This window comes from Dromiciops gliroides, chromosome 1, assembly GCF_019393635.1.
Source record: "Dromiciops gliroides isolate mDroGli1 chromosome 1, mDroGli1.pri, whole genome shotgun sequence".
Taxonomy (NCBI): domain Eukaryota; kingdom Metazoa; phylum Chordata; class Mammalia; order Microbiotheria; family Microbiotheriidae; genus Dromiciops; species Dromiciops gliroides.
In genome coordinates this window covers 178,278,247-178,296,111 of record NC_057861.1, presented here as the reverse complement: position 1 = coordinate 178,296,111, position 17,865 = coordinate 178,278,247, and the positions used below count along the sequence as shown (strand labels likewise).

Sequence of the window (17,865 nt, the reverse complement as noted above, 5' to 3'; positions counted from 1 at the left end):
TTAATTATTAGATAATTTATTAGTATTTCTATAGTAATAGATAAGGAATAATTTGTTACTAATTATTAAATTTTTTAAAACTCTAAAGACTCCCTATATCTTTAAAATGGCAGAATGTAGTTTGTATCATGACATGTTGTTAATCATAACTTATCTGAAAGAATACTTATGTAATTTTCAAAGAAAAAATAGAAAGTATGTATTTCCCTTAACCTTAGCCCATCTAGATATGTATATATGTTTATCATGTTTCTAAATTGGACTAAGGGAAATCACACTGGAAATGAACATATTTATGTTTGTTATATTCCATAAAAGCCCAAGACAATTATCTTGTTGATGGCTTTCAAATTTTATAAAGAAATCCACCTGTATATTTGTCTACCATAAAAAGGCAATAACCTTTCAAAATTTGCTGCCTTATATTTGTATTACTACATGTAATTTAAATGAGCAAATAATGTAGGATACAAAGAGCTACATTTAACATACTGAAGTCTCGAGGCACTGAGAGTTATTTATTTTAAGAAATTAATTGATCCTTTGTCTTAATATTATATTAAAAAGGATTGTGACCTCATGCATCATTGGAGCCTTCCACTAATTAATTTGTTTAGAAATTATACTGACTAATATAGACTCTAAACGTTACCCTTTTGATTGCTTAAAATAATCATACTATTGAATGCTCAGCAATTATTTCAGTCTCAGTGTTTCTAGAAATATAAATGGTTATGTGTTCTTTTTAAATATATAGCAAGCATTTATATTTGAGATCATATGTAAATATAGGCACTCTTTTTCATTACCATATCCTTAGAGCATCTTATAAGAATACTTGAGTGTAAAAATTGTAGTTTTCGGAAAGGCAAAGTCAGGTTTCATGAAAAGTGAAAGTTCTATTAAAATTGTCTAAATGAAGAAGGGTAATCGATTGAGTTACTCGGAAGCTATTTCCTCAGATTTTTAAAATGTTTTCTACAGGAGAATATTATTTGAAACCTTATACTTTTTTGTGTCTAAGACTTATTGGAGAAGATACAGAGATCTTGTGGGCAGGCAGGTTTGCATTACCCCAGTCTTTTTTTCCCACTCTGATGATTGCCATACTTTTCTAGGGCAAAAGAAGAGTTAAGTGTTATATTAATTTTGAATTATCTCAAGTAAGAAGGTTTCATGTCTCTGTTTTTTTTGGAGGTTCTATAGTTCAAGTGTTGTATTAATTTTGAAGAGTCATTATCATGGGTAATTCATCTAACCTTCCTTATAGCAGTAATTCAATTTTCCTTATAGAGAAAAAAACAGGTAAATGGAAGAAAGTTAAGATCAAATTTGAGTATTTATAAAGAATAACATTGTTGCAGTTTTTCACCATAACAATGCAGAATACTTTAAATTGCTTCAAATTATTTCTTTTTCCTTTAAGAAGTCTGCTTAAAAAGCATTTATATAAGGTACATTATGTTAACACATAAGATACCAGTCAATGTGTTATTTATTTTGGGCATTGTAGTCCTAACTGTAAGAAGCATTTGAAATAAATTTGGTAATTTTAAGATATGGCAAAATCTTATGGTTAATCAGTAGGCTTGTTCTATCAAAATTTAGCATTCCTACTTAAGCAACCTTATTGTCCCTCATCAGAAATAGTTAATATAACAGTTATTTTTCCCAAATAATCTTATTCATATTGTATTTCATACTAAATATTTCAAAAGTGATCTTATTTAATCAGTGTGGGTTTTTTTTTCTGATGGACACCTTCTTTCCTCCCCCCTTGTAATCTCATTTATTCTATGAGAATTATGGTCAAAAAAAGTTTTGTAATAACATGGGTTAAAAACAAGTATTAACATTTTTTGAATATGGAAACTTTTAGTCAAAATTTTTATTTATACTTATGCTCAGTAAGAATAAGTTATGATAGTTATAGCATTACTATAAATGCAAATATTTGATTATACTTGTAATCTGATTTCTATTCAAATTTTAACAAAATGAAATCTGTCCTATAACAGTAGAAGACATTTAAAAGCTAGTTTGGGACATTTATCAACTTCCACACATTTTTTCCACATACTGCTTTCTAGCACATTTCCTTCTCTTTCTTCCTGTGTTATTCAATTAGGTATTGCATTGAGCAATTCAATCAGTAGTTATTAAACACCTCCTATTCTGCAAGGAATGTAAGTTTGAGGACAGGGACTTTCACTTTTGTATCCCCAGTGTATACTTTGTACATATTGGGTGCTTAATAACTATTTGTTGAATTTAATTGAGTTGAATGTGTGACCCAGATTTAAGCTGTGTTCAGTGCAACTTTTAAGCTATGTTGTTCAGTTCAAACATTTAGTAAAACAAAACACTAATTTGCGTATGTTTTGGCTTTAATTCTTTTATAATGGTTTCAAGGAATTTGTTTTTGAGGGACAATTTGCCTCTCATTCATGACAACTGAACATGACTTTCCAATTGGATTAAAGAACAAAAACTGCACTCATATCTAATGTGAGATACATACTAGTGAAATTTAACTTCATTGATTTTTAGTGATAGATATTGCAGACTACCAGAACTACATCTGAATAACCATAAAAAACTAAAGAAGGCCTTGCATTTCAAACAGCTGTTTTCAGAACATTAATTTTGAAAGAATTGATGGCACCTTATAATTTTATCTCTCATAAAACCATTAAATCTTAGAGATGGAAAGGATCTTATAGCTTGTCAGTTCCAACATCCCAGCCAACATGGAAATTCCTTCTGTAACATCCCTGACAGTCTTTCTTCTTTTTAGTATTTCTAATGATAATGATCTCATTAGCTTCTGAAGCAGTGATTGCATTTGTGGACAACTTTAATTGTTTTTGTTTTTTAAACAAAATTCTCCCTCATATCGAGCTAAAACTTGTTTCCCCATGGCTTTTACCCATTGGTCTTAGTTCTGTCCTGTAGACCAACACAGAAGACATGTACATGCTCTTCTACATGACAACTCTAAAAATTTGTGAAGAAAATTACATCTTCTTTCTTCCAGGATAAATATATCTAGTCCTTTCTCCCATTCCTCCTACAACATGGTTTTCAGACTCTCTACCACCTGGATATCTTTCTTTGAATGCTTACTAGATCATTAATGTCCTTTTTAAAATATGAAGGCAAGACAAACATAGTCTTCCACATATAGTCTGACCACTGTTAACTATTTTCTTCCATTATCTGGAAATAGTATTTATATTAATAAAGCCTACCTAACTTTTTTTCATTGATAATAAACATTTTTATTTAAAGTTTTCAAATTATTTATAAAATGTATTTAAAGTTCCAAATTTTATCCCTCCTTCCCTCCCCTTACCCCTCCCTGAGGTGGTAAGCAGTCAGAAATAGGTTATACATGTGCAGTTATGTAAAACATTACCATATTAGTCTTTTCATATAAGAAAACTTGAATAAAAGAAGAAAGTGAAAATAGCATGCTTCAGCTTGTGTTCAATCAATATAATTTCTTTCTTTGGAGGTGGATAGTATGCTTCATCATTAGTCCTTTGGGATTGTCTTGGATTGCTGAGAATAGTTGTCATTCACAGTTCTTCATCAAACAGTATTGCTGCCACTGCACAACATTCTCCTGGTTCTGCTCACTTCACTATACATCAGTTCATACAAGTCTTTCCAGTCTTCCAAGTCTTTCTGAAATCATCCTGCTTGTCATTTCTTATAGCACAAAAATGTTCATCAGAATTATATACCAAAGCTTGTGGTATATTGTGACTTATTCACCACTTATGAATGAATATATTTTCCCATACAAAGTTCCAACTTTGGGTGCCAGGGACATATACCTTCCTTCTCTATATGGGGAACTGGAGCTTTTCCTGTCCTGCCACTGATGATGTCTCCAGTGGACTGTTGTGGTTAGCAGCTGGGATAAAAGTTCTGGGTTGAGGAATAGGATAAAGATTATTTAGGATTAAAGTTATGAATGAGAACAGGGGTTTGTGAAGGATGAGAAGCTGGGGCAGATTCCTGAGGTTAGTTTACTTAAGAAATTATTTATTTGACCAGGCCTTTGATACTGTCAGTAGTGAAGGCTTGTGGAAAGTTATGTCAAAATTCGGTTGCCTGGACAAGCTCTCCATTATTGTACATCAGTTTCATGATGGCATGCTTGAATGGGTTGTGGATAATGGTTAATACTCTCGTTCTTTCCCAGTCACCAATGGAATAAGGAATAAAGGATAGGACTGAGGTTTCAAGCCTAAGTGACAAGTAGGATGCTGGTATCTCAGAAAGATTAGGGACCTTGAGAAGAGGGGGTCTTTACAAGAGATACTACAAAGACAAAATTGATAAGCCTTAGCAAGGTTGGATATGGGGAGGGACAGACAGTGAAGAGTCAAGGATAACACCTATGTTGGACACCTAGGTAACTGGAAGGATGGTGATATCCCTGATGGTAATAAGTGAATTAGGAAGAGGGAAGAGTTGGGGGAGAGTGGTAATGAGTTCAGTTTTGGCCATGTTGAGTTTAAGATGTCCGTCCAATAAGCAATTGGAGATGTGAGATGGGAAATCAGGAAGGAGGATAGAGCTGAATAAATCGATCTCAGAATCAGATTTATGTTGTTGATAATTGAACCCATGTGAGTCAATGAGATCACTAAGTGAAATAATATAGAGGAATAAGAGAAAGCAGACCCAGGACAGAGCCTTAGGGAACACCCACAATTAGTGGAGAAGCTGAAAGGGAGAAAAGTACTTACTCTCTTGTCTAGCACTGACCTTTAGATGGTGAGTGGTACCAGCCATATCCAGCCATACCTCTTACCTTCCTCCCCCCACCAAATAGTTTTTACTCCTTGTCGCTGTCCTTGACTCCAGCCCTGCATATAGCTTTCTTTGCACATTTGTGTATGTCCAGAAAAATGGAATGAGTGAGGCCATGTGTCCAACAGCCTAGCTTTGATCCTGAAACTAAAAATGGCTCATTTTTAGCCTGTAGCAAAGGAAAAAAACAAGCAACCCAAATTCAGTTTATTTATGCCTTTGAGGAAGTTTATCTAGAATCAATTAATCAAAACTAATGATTCTCAGTTTGACTTGGCCCCCAGCCAAGAGAAAGCTTAACACTTTTAGGCCAGCACTTTAACTTTAGGCCTTTTTGTGTCACGTATACTGAAACTCAATTCTTCCTCCCTGATAGATTAGAAATCTCCAGAAATTAGAAAAGTAACATCACTGAACAGAGTAATCTTGTATGCAGCTTCTGCCATACTCAATCAGAAAGGCTCTAGTGACCAAGGCTCTGGCAATGGCTACATGGACTACTGAGCCTCAGTGTTCTGCTCTCCAAACTCCAGTCTCCTGCCCCTGCTTCCATGGCCTTTCTTGTTCAGAAGCACATGCCACCATTTTTTGTGGCCCAACCACTCTTGCCACAGCCTCAGTGCTTAATTGAAAAACTTTGTGCATGCTGGAAATCAGTTGGGGTCTTTCTGCTGCCCTTGTACCCAGTGCAGAACTCAGGATAGTCTCCTCCTTTCTCAGGGGGAAAGAAAAACACAATCATGCTTCAAATCCTTCTCTCTGCCTCCAAGGACTCTGAAAAGAAGTTACATTTCAAATTTTGTAATCCTATAAAAAATGAAGCTTCTTCCACTGGTATATATTCTAGCCCATCTTGACTTTTTTATCCTGTATGATCTTTGTCCACTTCCTCCTGTAAATACAACCTAGAATATCTATCTAAGTATACATCTGAATACTGTTGGAAAACTTGATAATAATCTATTCTGAATGAGTAGAAATATGATATATTTATTGCAAAAGTATCCATTTTACATGCTTTCTTAACTCTAAAACAGTTTGTTTTAAAATGTAGAGATACTTCATCACCATAATTGAATATTTATCAACATTCACTATTTGTGCAACAATGTCCTGGGGAGTAGTACTTGGTGTACTTGAAGACTTGACATTTATGTATATTTGAAAGATAATGTGACCTACAGCGCTATTGTGTTTCCCCTTCCTGTTTGCTAACTGTAATATGTTCATAGCATCCAACTTCTCTGATAAAATATAATACAATTGTTCAGAATAATGTGAATGATTTACTCTGGACCGTTACCTTTCATTCTCAAGACCCTGATCTCTGTTTTCTTTATTTATGCTTCCTTTTTTTCCTCTTCTTTTTTGTTTACATTACTATATTTAACTTAACAATTCAGCTTCTTAATCTGGAAGTCTCTCTCCTCATCTGCCATTTTTATCTCTTGAAAAAGAGAAAAATCATGCACTGGGTGAAACCAAAATCTTCCCTGTCTTTTGAAAGCATTTTCGAGGGGTGAGAGGAGAGAAAAATAAAACAATGTAAAATGGCAGTAAACTTTTGTTTATTGTGTATGCCTCCAGAGGCTGCTACAAGTAAACATCTCCACAACTACATGATTTTCACATTTCTGGGCCTCTGTTCACTTTATCTTGTATATTTACCTAACTTTATTGTTTTTCTAATTGAAATTGTTAACCCTTAGAGACAGAAACCACCTTTTATGTTTAATGCTGAGTATACTGCCTTAATATGACTAATAGAAATGTTGATAGAATGACAATCCCCTGCTGTTCATTTTCAGAATATCTCCAAACTGCCTGCCTCTACTACTTTTATAATTATTCACTCATAGCCTTGCAAATGTAAAATAGTGCTATTAATTTGAGAAAAGATAATGAGGCTTTTGAAATTGTTACTGTCATATTTTTTCCTGTGTAAGTTTGGTAAGTATAGAATGCAGTCAAAAATTTCCTCTTCCACAGAAAGAGATTAAAAAGAAAAGGTCTTTTAATATTATGGTTTAGGAAATTATTCGTTCAGCTTTAATATTATCTGTTTTGTAGTTGTTGGCATCTTTTTTTTTGAGATTGTGAAGACTAAAATATCCTAAATGCTTAAAAATATAGCGTACTTTTTTTTTTCATTTTGAGGAAGTACAAATGCAAATGTTTAAAATCAGATAAATCTTAACGTTTTTTCTTGGTTTGTTGTTCAGTTGTATCCAACTCTGTGACATCATGGACCATCCTGTCCATGGAGGGGCTTTTTTGGCAAAGATACTGGAGTGGTTTGCCATTTTCTTCTCCAGGGGATTAAGGCAAATAGAGATTAAGTGACTTGCCCAGGGTCACACAGCTGTTAAGTGTCTGATGAGACTGTCTTTCTGACTCCAGCCCAGCACTTTATGCACTGAGCTGCCACCAGTTACTGAGATTATCCAGGGCTCATAGTTTTCTAGAGATAGCTAACACTGCTGCTAAATCTGGCTTCTAACTGTGTCTTTAGGGTTGGCCGGTAGGCTTCATTTTCTGAGTGAAAATAATTGTGTATTTTCATAATCATAGAACTTGATCAAGCACAAATAATGACTAGACTTTATCACTGTATCACTATATTTCAAGCTTTTGTGTCAGAAGTAACTTAATTTGCTGGATTTTCAGTGCTGAGATTTAATATTTTAAATCATTTGAAGATGTCTTGTAAAAGTATAATATGCATTTCTGGGCATATTTGGAATTGAGCCTCTCAATTCAAGTTGAGTGCTTGATACATAGATGTATATATAGGTGTTTCTTCATCGTTATTGAATAGTTATCTAGCATTCACTGATTGTGTAGCAATATACTGAAAAGTAGTACTTTATGTACTACTATATACTTTGCTTCACTGCCTCCCCCCCACATACACACACACACATACACTTATGTAAATAAGTTCAGACAATATACTCATATACATATGTACATGTACACACACCACACTCATACACATTTGCACACATATACTCACATGCTGCTGCTGTGGGCTGACATGCACACATATACATTTATACACATACATTCATACATACACATAGACACACACAGACTCACAGATACACACTTACACCCCACCCCATCTCTTTCCCATTTGAATCTGGGCAAAGCATTTAGCCTCTGTAAAACTGTAGAACTTCCTCTTCCGTAAAGTGAGGGGATTTGATTAGATGATCTCTACCGTCACTTCCAGATCTAAATGTATTCTCTGAACCTTTATTTCTCTCTCCTGAATATAGGAGGAGAGAAGTGGTAGACAAAAGGGGTTGGTAATTCTTTGTGGATCAGTGATCTAAAGTCTTCAAAGGGATTAAGACAGAGATTTAATGTGACAGTATAATATATTTTCCAAAGCTGATAATTTAAGTAGACAGAGAGTTCTTTGAATAAATTTGCTCTGTGCCTAGCTAAAACCTTATCTTTGATCAAATATGCAGTTTTTGGAAAAAAATTCTTGTTGTGGAGGTAGATGTGACTTAAGGTTAGATTTCTCAGATTGAGGTAGTAAAATACTTCTTATTAGAGTTTTTATTCAATTTCCATAGCACGGAGGGGAGCATAGTATTGTGAAAAGAGCAGTAAACTGGTAATCAGGAAATCTGGCCCTCGTTTTTGCCATTCACCAGTTGTATGAGGTTGAATAGCATTTAACCTATCTAGGCCTCAGTTTCCTTTTCTCTAAAATAAGCAGATTATACTAGATCGTCTATTAGATCTTATACAGCTTTGAATCCCTTTTCTCTGTGTGTGTGTGTGTGTGTGTGTGTGTGTGTGTGTGTGTTAGTCAGTTGGGGTTAAGTGACTTGCCCAGGGTCACACAGCTAGTAAGTGTCAAGTGTCTGAGGCCAGATTTGAACTCAGGTCCTCCTGAATCCAGGGCCAGTGCTTTATCCACTGTACCACCTAGCTGCCCTTACAGCTTTGAATCCTACAAAGAGATGGTTTTTCTTCTGAAAGTGCTTCTAGATGAGAAGCATAATGGATGGAGAGCTGGTCTTTAGTAAGGAGAGTGTGGGACACATACTGGCAGTGTGTAACTGAGGGCAAAAAAACTTAATCTCTCAGTGTTCCTAGGCATGGTCTTAAACAGTCTCAGGGACCATTAATGGCTGAAGAGTTGGGTGTTTGTGCTGGAAGCTTCCTAAAGAGAAATTCCCTATGCCAGTGATATTACACTTTGGGATCTGAAGGTAGGGATAGAGGGGAAGAGATTAGATAGAGAGATGTGGGCTAAAGTTCATTACTGTCAGTTGGGTTTCAAACTAGGTAAATAACTGGATCCAGAGTAATTAATGGATGAATGTCAACCAGAGAAGAGTGTCTCAGCCCTTCCTCTTTGAATCTATTCTGTCAGCATTTTAGTCCATTAATTGGATGAAGGCATGGGCGCTCAGGATAGAAGTATAAATGATGTATTTATGATTTACTGATGGCACAGAGTGCAGAAAGGTAGTATGTTGGAAGATAAAATCAGGAGCTTAAAAAACTTCAATAGGTGAGAATGGTGGATTAAATAAACTAAGATAAAATTTAATAGGTACAAATTTAAAATCTTGTGTTCAAAATTTTAAATGTTTGTGTCCAAAAAAAATCAACTGCACAGATATAGGACGGAGGAGATGGAGCTAGACAGCAGTTTGTAGGAAAATATCAGGTTTTAGTGAAGTGCAAGCTTAATAACATGGCAGCCCCAAAAGTCAGCAAGAAGGGCATGAGGTCCTATCAGCCCACAGCTGCAGTGTTGTGTTCAACCATGGAGGGCAGTTTCTTTCTGAAGGCCCAGATCTGGTTCTTTGGATTCCTGGTGAATATTGTTGACTATGGCAGCCTTATGGTGCCTGACTACTTCCTAGTCTGATACTTCTGACACAGGAACCAGCCTTGTGGTTTGGAATTGTATGCTTGACAATGAACTCAAGCCTCCACATGAGCCCCAGGTAGTTCCTCACTCAGAGCTGACAGAAACCAACTGTGTTCAGGCCCTAAGACTGCTTTTTTGTGCCAAGGGGCTTCAGATCTGACTTGGTATAAACTGCAAGAGAGAGCAAAGACATGAAACTGGGGCTAGAGATACAGTGCTTGGAGAGTGCTTCAGTGACGCCCCCCCCCTCCAGTACTCCTTTGCCAGCCTTTCCAATAGCCTCAGCGATTGGTACCAGTGTATAGCCTTCAGATTTGTCAGCTTCCCCACACAGGTGCTGATCAAGGCCTACAGCATGATCCCTGTGATGCTGATGGGTAAACGGGAGTCTGGGCATGGCTACGAGCACTGGGAATATCTGCCTTTTGGGGGAAGCATGTTCCTGCTCTCCAGTGGGCCTGAATCCTGTCTTTCCCTAGTCACCACACCGAGGCTGGCTGGCCTCATCATTTTTATAGCTTTACCGTCAGCTGGCAGGATGCCCTATTTGCCTACAAAATGCCCTCACTGCAGAGGGTGTCTGTAGTCAACCAATTTTCCTGTCTATTTACAGTGAGCTCACTGCTTGAGTGAGGGGCACTGGTGGGAGCTGGGATTCATGGGGTGCCACCTAGAGTTTGCTGCCCATGCCCTGCTGCTATCCATCTGTTCACCTTTATCTAGCCTTTTATTTTCTACACTGTGTGGAAGTTTGGTGCTGCCGCTTTTGCTTTCATCATAATCCCAGTGCCACCCTTCTCTCCTGTCCCCTTTTAGGGCCACTTAGGCACTGTGGTAGTTTGCTTGGGCATGACTTTTGTCTTTGCTGTCCTCTACCTGTGTGTGTGTGTGTGTACAAGGACACCTGAAGTAGCAGGGGAAGAAGGTGCCTCTAAATGAAGCTTCAGTATAGAACATCTGAAAGAGAGAGAACCATCAGTGTATGGGGTAGAGAGGAAATAACATCCTATATCATTGCCCCTCCCCACTCTCACCTTTTATCTGTTCTCCCTTTTGTGTGGCCAAACAAGGAGTGTTTTTTTGAAGCAAGAGTTTAACCCCCCCAAAAAAAGAGTTAAAAATTCTTAACTAAAGTGAGAACACTTGAGGAAAAAAATTTGAAAAGAAATGAGAGCTTTGTAAGAAAGAATTGGAAAGGGAATTAGCTTGGCACAAGAAGTAAAAACTTTACCAAAGCAGAACTTCCTGAAAATTAGAATAGACCAAAGAGAAGGCCATGATTCCATGAAACAAGAAAAAATAAAGCAAAGTAAAAAGACTGAAAAAAATAGAAGAAAATGAGTTACCGCTTAGCAAAAGCAGTATACTTGGAAAACAGATTGAAGAGAAAAAATTAAGAATCATTGAACTATCTGAACACTATAGCCAAAAAAGAGCCAAAATATCATATTTCAAGAAGTATTAAAATAGCCCAGATCTTTTAAACCCACAGGACAAAGTGGAACAGAATCCACTGGTTACCTACTAAAAGAAACTTCAAAATAAAATCTTCCAGGAATATTATAGCCAAAATCCAGAGCTTTCAGGTCAAAGAAAAAATGCTACAAGTATCCAGAAAGAAAGAATTTATGTTTCTAGAAGCCACAGTCAGGATTAGGCATGATTTAGCAGTCACCATTGTAAAGGAGTGGAAATATTAGAATACATTTCAGAACGCAAAGGATATGAGCTTACAGCCAAGAATGACTAACTTACCCAGCAAAACTAATAATGCTGTGGTGGGATGGGAGGGAGGATGAATGGACCTTTAATGAAATAGAGGACTTGTAAGCTTTCCTGATGTAAAGACTAGAGCTACTTAAAAACTTTGAAATTCAAACACAGAATTTAAGAGAAACATAAAAAAATAAACAGAAATGAAAAATGATAAAGGACTGAATAAGGATAAACTGCTTATATTCAAATACAGGAAGATGATATACATGCCCCTCTGAACCCTACCATCATCAAGGATCATAGAGGAAGTCTAATTAGATAAAACCTAAGAATAATTCTGTTATGTATTGATCTCCTTAAGAGAAAAATAGGAAGAGAGGTAAGAGAAATATATAGGGAAGGTGGAAAAGGAAAGGAAGGTTAGTGAAAATTATCTTATATCAGATTGCACAGGTAGACATCTACACACACAAGGAAGATAGGGAAGGAACCAGCTGACACTTCAACCTCACTCTCATCTGAACTGGAAAAGTGAGGGAGGAATACATGTGTGTGCAATTGGATACAGAAATACATTTCAACAAGGAAATAGGAGAAAAGGGGGATTAAAGGGAAGATAAGGGAGGGGTTAGTCCTGAGCAAAACAAACTCTCAAGATGCCCAAAAATATTTATAGATTTTTTTAAGGTGGTAAAGAATGAGAATCTGGGAACTTGCCTGAAAATGGGGAATGGCTGAGAAAGTTATGGATATAAATGTGATAAAATACTGTTGGGCTGTAGGAAATTATGAAGGTTCATAGAACCCTAAAAAGACTTTTATAAATTCCTGCAGAGTGAAGTGAATAGTACTAGAAAAACAATTTATATAATGACAACAATATGGTAAATACAAATCACTTTTAAAGAATTAGGACTCTGATCAGTATAATGACCAACCATGATTCCAGAGAACTAATGATGAAACATGCTGTGCCTACCTCCTGATAGAGAGGTAAAGGACTCCAGAGTGCAGAATGGGACAAAAAAAAAAAATTGGGACATGGGCAGTTTGGAAATATGCTTTGTTTGACCATATTTGTAATGGATTTTTTTTCTTTTGTTTTTATTTGAGGGGTGGGGGAAGTTGGGGTAGGAGAATGAAAAGGCAGATTTTTACTGACTGAAAAAAATTTTTTAGAAAAGAAAATTCATAGAGTTGGGAGATAGAGTGTTTTATTTGAGCAACAGCAAGTAGGTAGGCATCAATGGATTGCACTGTTTTTTTCTAAGGGATGTGGCAATGATTTGAATAAGATTTTGTAGTTAATGGGCCAATGAGTCAACTAGGAAGATATAAAAGGATTGCCTTGTTGCAGTGAGGGCCCAGTTGAGATTACATAACATAAATTTGTAGTAGATCCAGTCGGCATGATTTTGTGATTTTCTCCAGCTTTGTTCAGTGGCATGTGACTAGGAATAATGGCAGAGGGTGAAGGGGGCCATCCAGGGCTGAGGCTTGACAGTGCAAGGTCAAGGATGGGGTAAGGGGGCAAAGGATTAGAGAGAATAATAGAGTAAAGTTGAACTGATTCCCTAAGGGGATCATGATGGGGAAGGGCAGAGAGTGCAATCATTGCATGGATGACAGTGTAGAAAAGAACTGAGAAGTTCAGGGATTGGAGATGTCAGTGAGGATGAAGAGTTATGTTTGGGCAATATATTGGGGGTTCCATTATAAGAGAGAAGGAAGATGATAGCTGCTTATTTGAACCAGTCACCAGTGGAATAGCTGCTGTCTCATGTAATTACTACATCTCCAGGCTTTCTTATCTCTTGCATACCACTAATACATATCTAGCTATCTCTTAGACTTTTCTGGGGAGATGTCCCACCAACACCTCATCCTCAGTATAACTGAAGTCAGATCTGCCTCCCTCCTTTGTCCCTGCTGAAAGTTTTTCTTCCTTAATTACCCTGCTCTGTTAACAACATAATCATTCTCTTGATTACTCAAGCTCTCTCATCCCCTATGTCCAGTTAGTTGTCAAATACTGTAAATTTTACCTATACAGTGTCTCTCATATGCCTTTTTTGGGTAGTCTCACTTCCCCCTCCCTTCCTCCTTCAGGCCCTAATTACCTCCAGACTGACCCATTGCAATAATTTCCTAGCCTTCCTGCCTCCAGGATGTTTCCTCTCCAATCCATGCAATACACTTCAGCCAGACTAAGTAGCCTAGTTCACAGTTTTGATTATTACATCATTCCCTTTGCTTGCAATCCTTCAATAGTTTCTCATGCTTATACGAATTAAAGCTCAAAATTAGCCTGTTATTTAAGAAACTTCATGCTCTGACCTCAACCAGTCTTTTTAGCCTTATCTTCCGGTATTCCTACATAGCTAGCCTACATTCTCGCCAGATGAGGCTGTACATTTTTCAGAACATTCCTCACATTTGTTCGTGTTCTTTTAGGCTTCAATTCTGCCTTCCAAATTCTGTTTAAATCCTGTGGAAGGAACAGCTGAAATATTACATTCCTCTTGAAGCCTTCCTTGGTACCATCCAACTGATGGTGATCTCTCTGCCTCTGTACCTCCACAGTCATTTGTCTTTTCCACCATGAAAACAGTATTTTAGGTCTAATGTAAGGGTATGGTAATAGATTTACTCAAACCTACCCCCACTTAAAGTAAGTGATAAGATAGCCAATCAGTTGAAAAGTTTTAGAGGAAGTTCAGAAAAGGCTTTCATACTGGAATTACATTGCATGAGAATTTTTGGGGTGAGTCCAGGAAACTTGGCCACAAAGCAGGCATCTTCTAAAAACTACCAAATGTGTTTAGAGATTCACTCTAGAAATTGGAGTGAACATGGTTTTCTAGTGACATCTCCTGAGCAGGAACAATGGGGAGAGTGGAGAATGGGAGTAAATGCCTCTTTCTAAAAAGCTACTTTAGACTGACCAACTAAAGTGATTCTCAGCTGATAAGATTAGGGGGAAGCATAGTAGTATGGGATCAAATTGAGGCAGAGAATCACCCCATAGCCCTCAGGAATGCCTCTAGAACCTTGAGGTGAAAATGTAATTTTGCTCTGGAACCCAGGACTCAACTGCAAGAGTGAGAGTTTGGGATAAAGAGCCTCAGTTTATATGGGCTTTTACCTGTAATATAGTCATTTATATACTTGTTGTCTTTCTTCCTCCATCCCACTAGTAGACTCTAAGGTTGTTGAAGACCAGGAATTTCCCCCCCCCACACCTCAATTGTATTGCCTTAAGCACTTAACAGACATTTGTTGAGTGTGTGATTTATAATCCATAGTTTTAAAAATATTGCAAATTGAATATATATTTTCCCACTATAGAGAGAATATTGTATCATATTGGTACAAGTGAGTTTCAGGAGACTGACTGATCATTTCTCCCAAGATGATATACAAATGTGTTTGAAAGGAAACTTAAATACATATCTTAATCATTATTACAAGATTTTTAGAATTTTGGAATTATTATTATTCAGAATACATCACAATACAGGATTGATTCAATATTTTGTGCATGTCATCTTTAATTAGATAATCAACATCATTATTTAACTCTCAACCAGTATTGTTTGTTCACCTGACAAAACATTTTTTGTGGTTTCTTACTGAGAACAGGCTGTATGTCATACACAGATTGTATTATCATACTTCAAATATTTATTTACCAAAAACATAAGATGTGTAACAGTAACTGTTACTTCACGTTGAGAAATGATTGAGAAGTGATGCTCTGTGAAATACAACTAATCACGATTTTTGGACTTAGGGGGTAGGGCTGGAAGTCTCTGTATAATATAGATCTTATCTGTAGAATTCTTCCTCACTTTTGCAATCTTATTATTATATATTTCTTTATATAGCTAAAATGTATTTACAGGGTTAATTTGCATGTGATTTACTTCTGAAATTTTGCTACTAAAAGTATCCCTTATTCCTTAAATACTGTTGGGGTTCTGAGGGTCTTTATGATAATCTGTATAATGATACAAGATGGTAACAAGATGATTTATAAGGAAAGATCACAAGATTATAGAACTAGATTTGAAAAACCTTAGAGGTAACTCCAAAGTCTATATTAAGTGTTAATCTTACAAGAAATTGACATGGTGACTTTTTATGTTTTAGTCAGACAAATTGCATATCTTGTAATTCAATAAACAAGTATTTTATTAAGTTAGCTACTGAGTATCAGGCCTGTTGATAGGCACCAGAGATACATGTATAAAGAATGAATAATCCCTACTAACAAAAAGATTCCATTTCTAGTGGAGACAACAAATACATGTAACATATATACAGCACAAATATAAAGTAAATAAATACAAATTTATAAAGTATTTAAGTACAGGGTAGATTTTTTTTTGTTTTGCGAGGCAATGGGGGTTAAGTGACTTGCCCAGGGTCACACAGCTAGTAAGTGTGAAATGTCTGAGGCTGGATTTGAACTCAGGTCCTCCTGAATCCAGGGCTGGTGCTTTATCCACTGTGCCACCTAGCCCCAGTACAGGATAGTTTTAAAAGAAGGGCACTAGAAGAAGGAATCGGGGCTTCATGTAGAGGATGGTACTTGAGCTTATATCTTAAAGGAAGAGAATTCTGTGAGGCATATGTGAGAGAAGAGTGCATTTTAGGCTTCGCTATTTAGGGGATGGGCACTGTAAAGTTGTGAACATGGGAGAAGGCATATCATGTGTGAAAAATAGAGAGAAGAGGGGCAGCTAGGTGGTGCAGTGGATAGAGCACTGGCCCTGGAGTCAGGAGTACCTGAGTTCAAATCCGGCCTCAGACACTTAACACTTACTAGCTGTGTGACCCTGGGCAAGTCACTTAACCCCAATTGCCTCACTAAAAAAAAAAAAAATTCAAAAAAAAAATAGAGAGAAGGCTAGTTTGTGAGGAATATGGAGTAATGTACAATGAAGCTAGAAAGATAGGGCTTTAAATGCCAAATAGAGGGGTTTGTATTTAGGAATAGGAAGTCATTGGAAATGATCAAATAGAGAAATCACATAACCAAATGTGCATTTAAGGAAAACTGCTTTGACTGCAGTGTCAGTCAACAAATATTTATTAAGCACCTACTGCATACCAGGTTCTGTAGAGAGCCCTAGGGATATGAAGAAAGAACAAATAGTCTCTACTTCAAAAAGTTCGCAGTTTAATGGGGGAAAACATGCAAACACCTATCTATAAACAAGACATATATGGGATAAATAGGAAATAATCAACAAAGGGCAGGCACTAGAATTAAGAGGATTTGAAAAAGGCCTCTTTTAGGAAGTGGGATTTTAACTGGAACTTAAAGAGAGAGATAAGGAAGTAGAGCATTCCAAGAATGGGGAACAGCAAGAAAAAAATGCCAGACTTGGGAGATGTAATTTCTTGGGGGGAGGGAGGAGGAGGACTGGAAAGATAAAGGAGGCTGGGTCAGGAAGAGCTTTGGACATCAAATAGAGAGTTTAATATTTGATCCTGGACTTGCATCATAGGGAACCATTGGAACACAGGACTGACATGGTCACAACTGTGCTGTAAGAAAATCACTCTGAAAGCTGAGTGAAGAATGCCTTGGAGTGGGGAAAGACCAATAAATAGGCTGTTGTAATAGTCCAGGCATGGGGGGATGAGGGCCTGTACCAAGTGGTGGCATTGCCAAAGCATGGAAGGGGGTGTATACAAAATGTGTTAACAAAAGTGAAACTGAAAGGCCTTAGCAACAGATTGGAACATGGTGGAGTAAGAGAGAGTGAGAAATGAAAGGGAGACTCAGGGTTGATGGTTAACTCAACAGGAATAGGAAAGTTTGAAAAGGAAGAGGGTTTGAGGGGGAAAATAATGAATTAAGTTTTATTCATGTTGAGTTTAAAATGTCTATAGCATTAGTATCACACTCAAATAAAAACAGATGCCTGAGGGCTGCATGATGACTTAGAAAACCACAAATTAATGTTATCCATGTTGGATTACATTTTTATTTATTTTGTTATGTATTTCCCAATTACAATCTGGTTCTGGCCCCTTTTGGGAGTTTTGTAGGCCTTGGATTTGACACCTTTGATCTACAGGATCTGGTTCAAGATGTCTAATAGGCAGTTGGAGATGATACAGAGTTTGATATCAGTAGAGAGCAGGACAGGATACGTAGATTTGAGAATCATTAAGAATAGATGACAGTTGATTCCATGGAAGTTGATGAGATCATCAATTAAATAACATATAAAGAAAAGAAAAAGGGCAGCTAGGTGGCACAGTGGATAGAGCACCAGCCCTGGAATCAGGAGGACCTCAGTTTAAATCTGGCCTCAGACACTTGACACTTACTAGCTGTGTGACCCTGGGTAAGTACTTAACCCCAATGGCCTCATCAAAAAAAAAAAAAAAGAAAAGAAAAG

At 36.9% G+C, this 17,865-nt stretch overlaps 1 protein-coding gene and 1 pseudogene across 1 annotated transcript in view; both read left to right on the top strand.

Moving 5' to 3' along the window:
• The window catches only part of DTNBP1 (dystrobrevin binding protein 1), a 192,859-nt gene that overhangs the window by 130,089 nt on the left and 44,905 nt on the right, over positions 1-17,865 (top strand). The window lies entirely within an intron of this gene.
• On the top strand, positions 9,551-10,546 carry LOC122736894 (annotated as a pseudogene).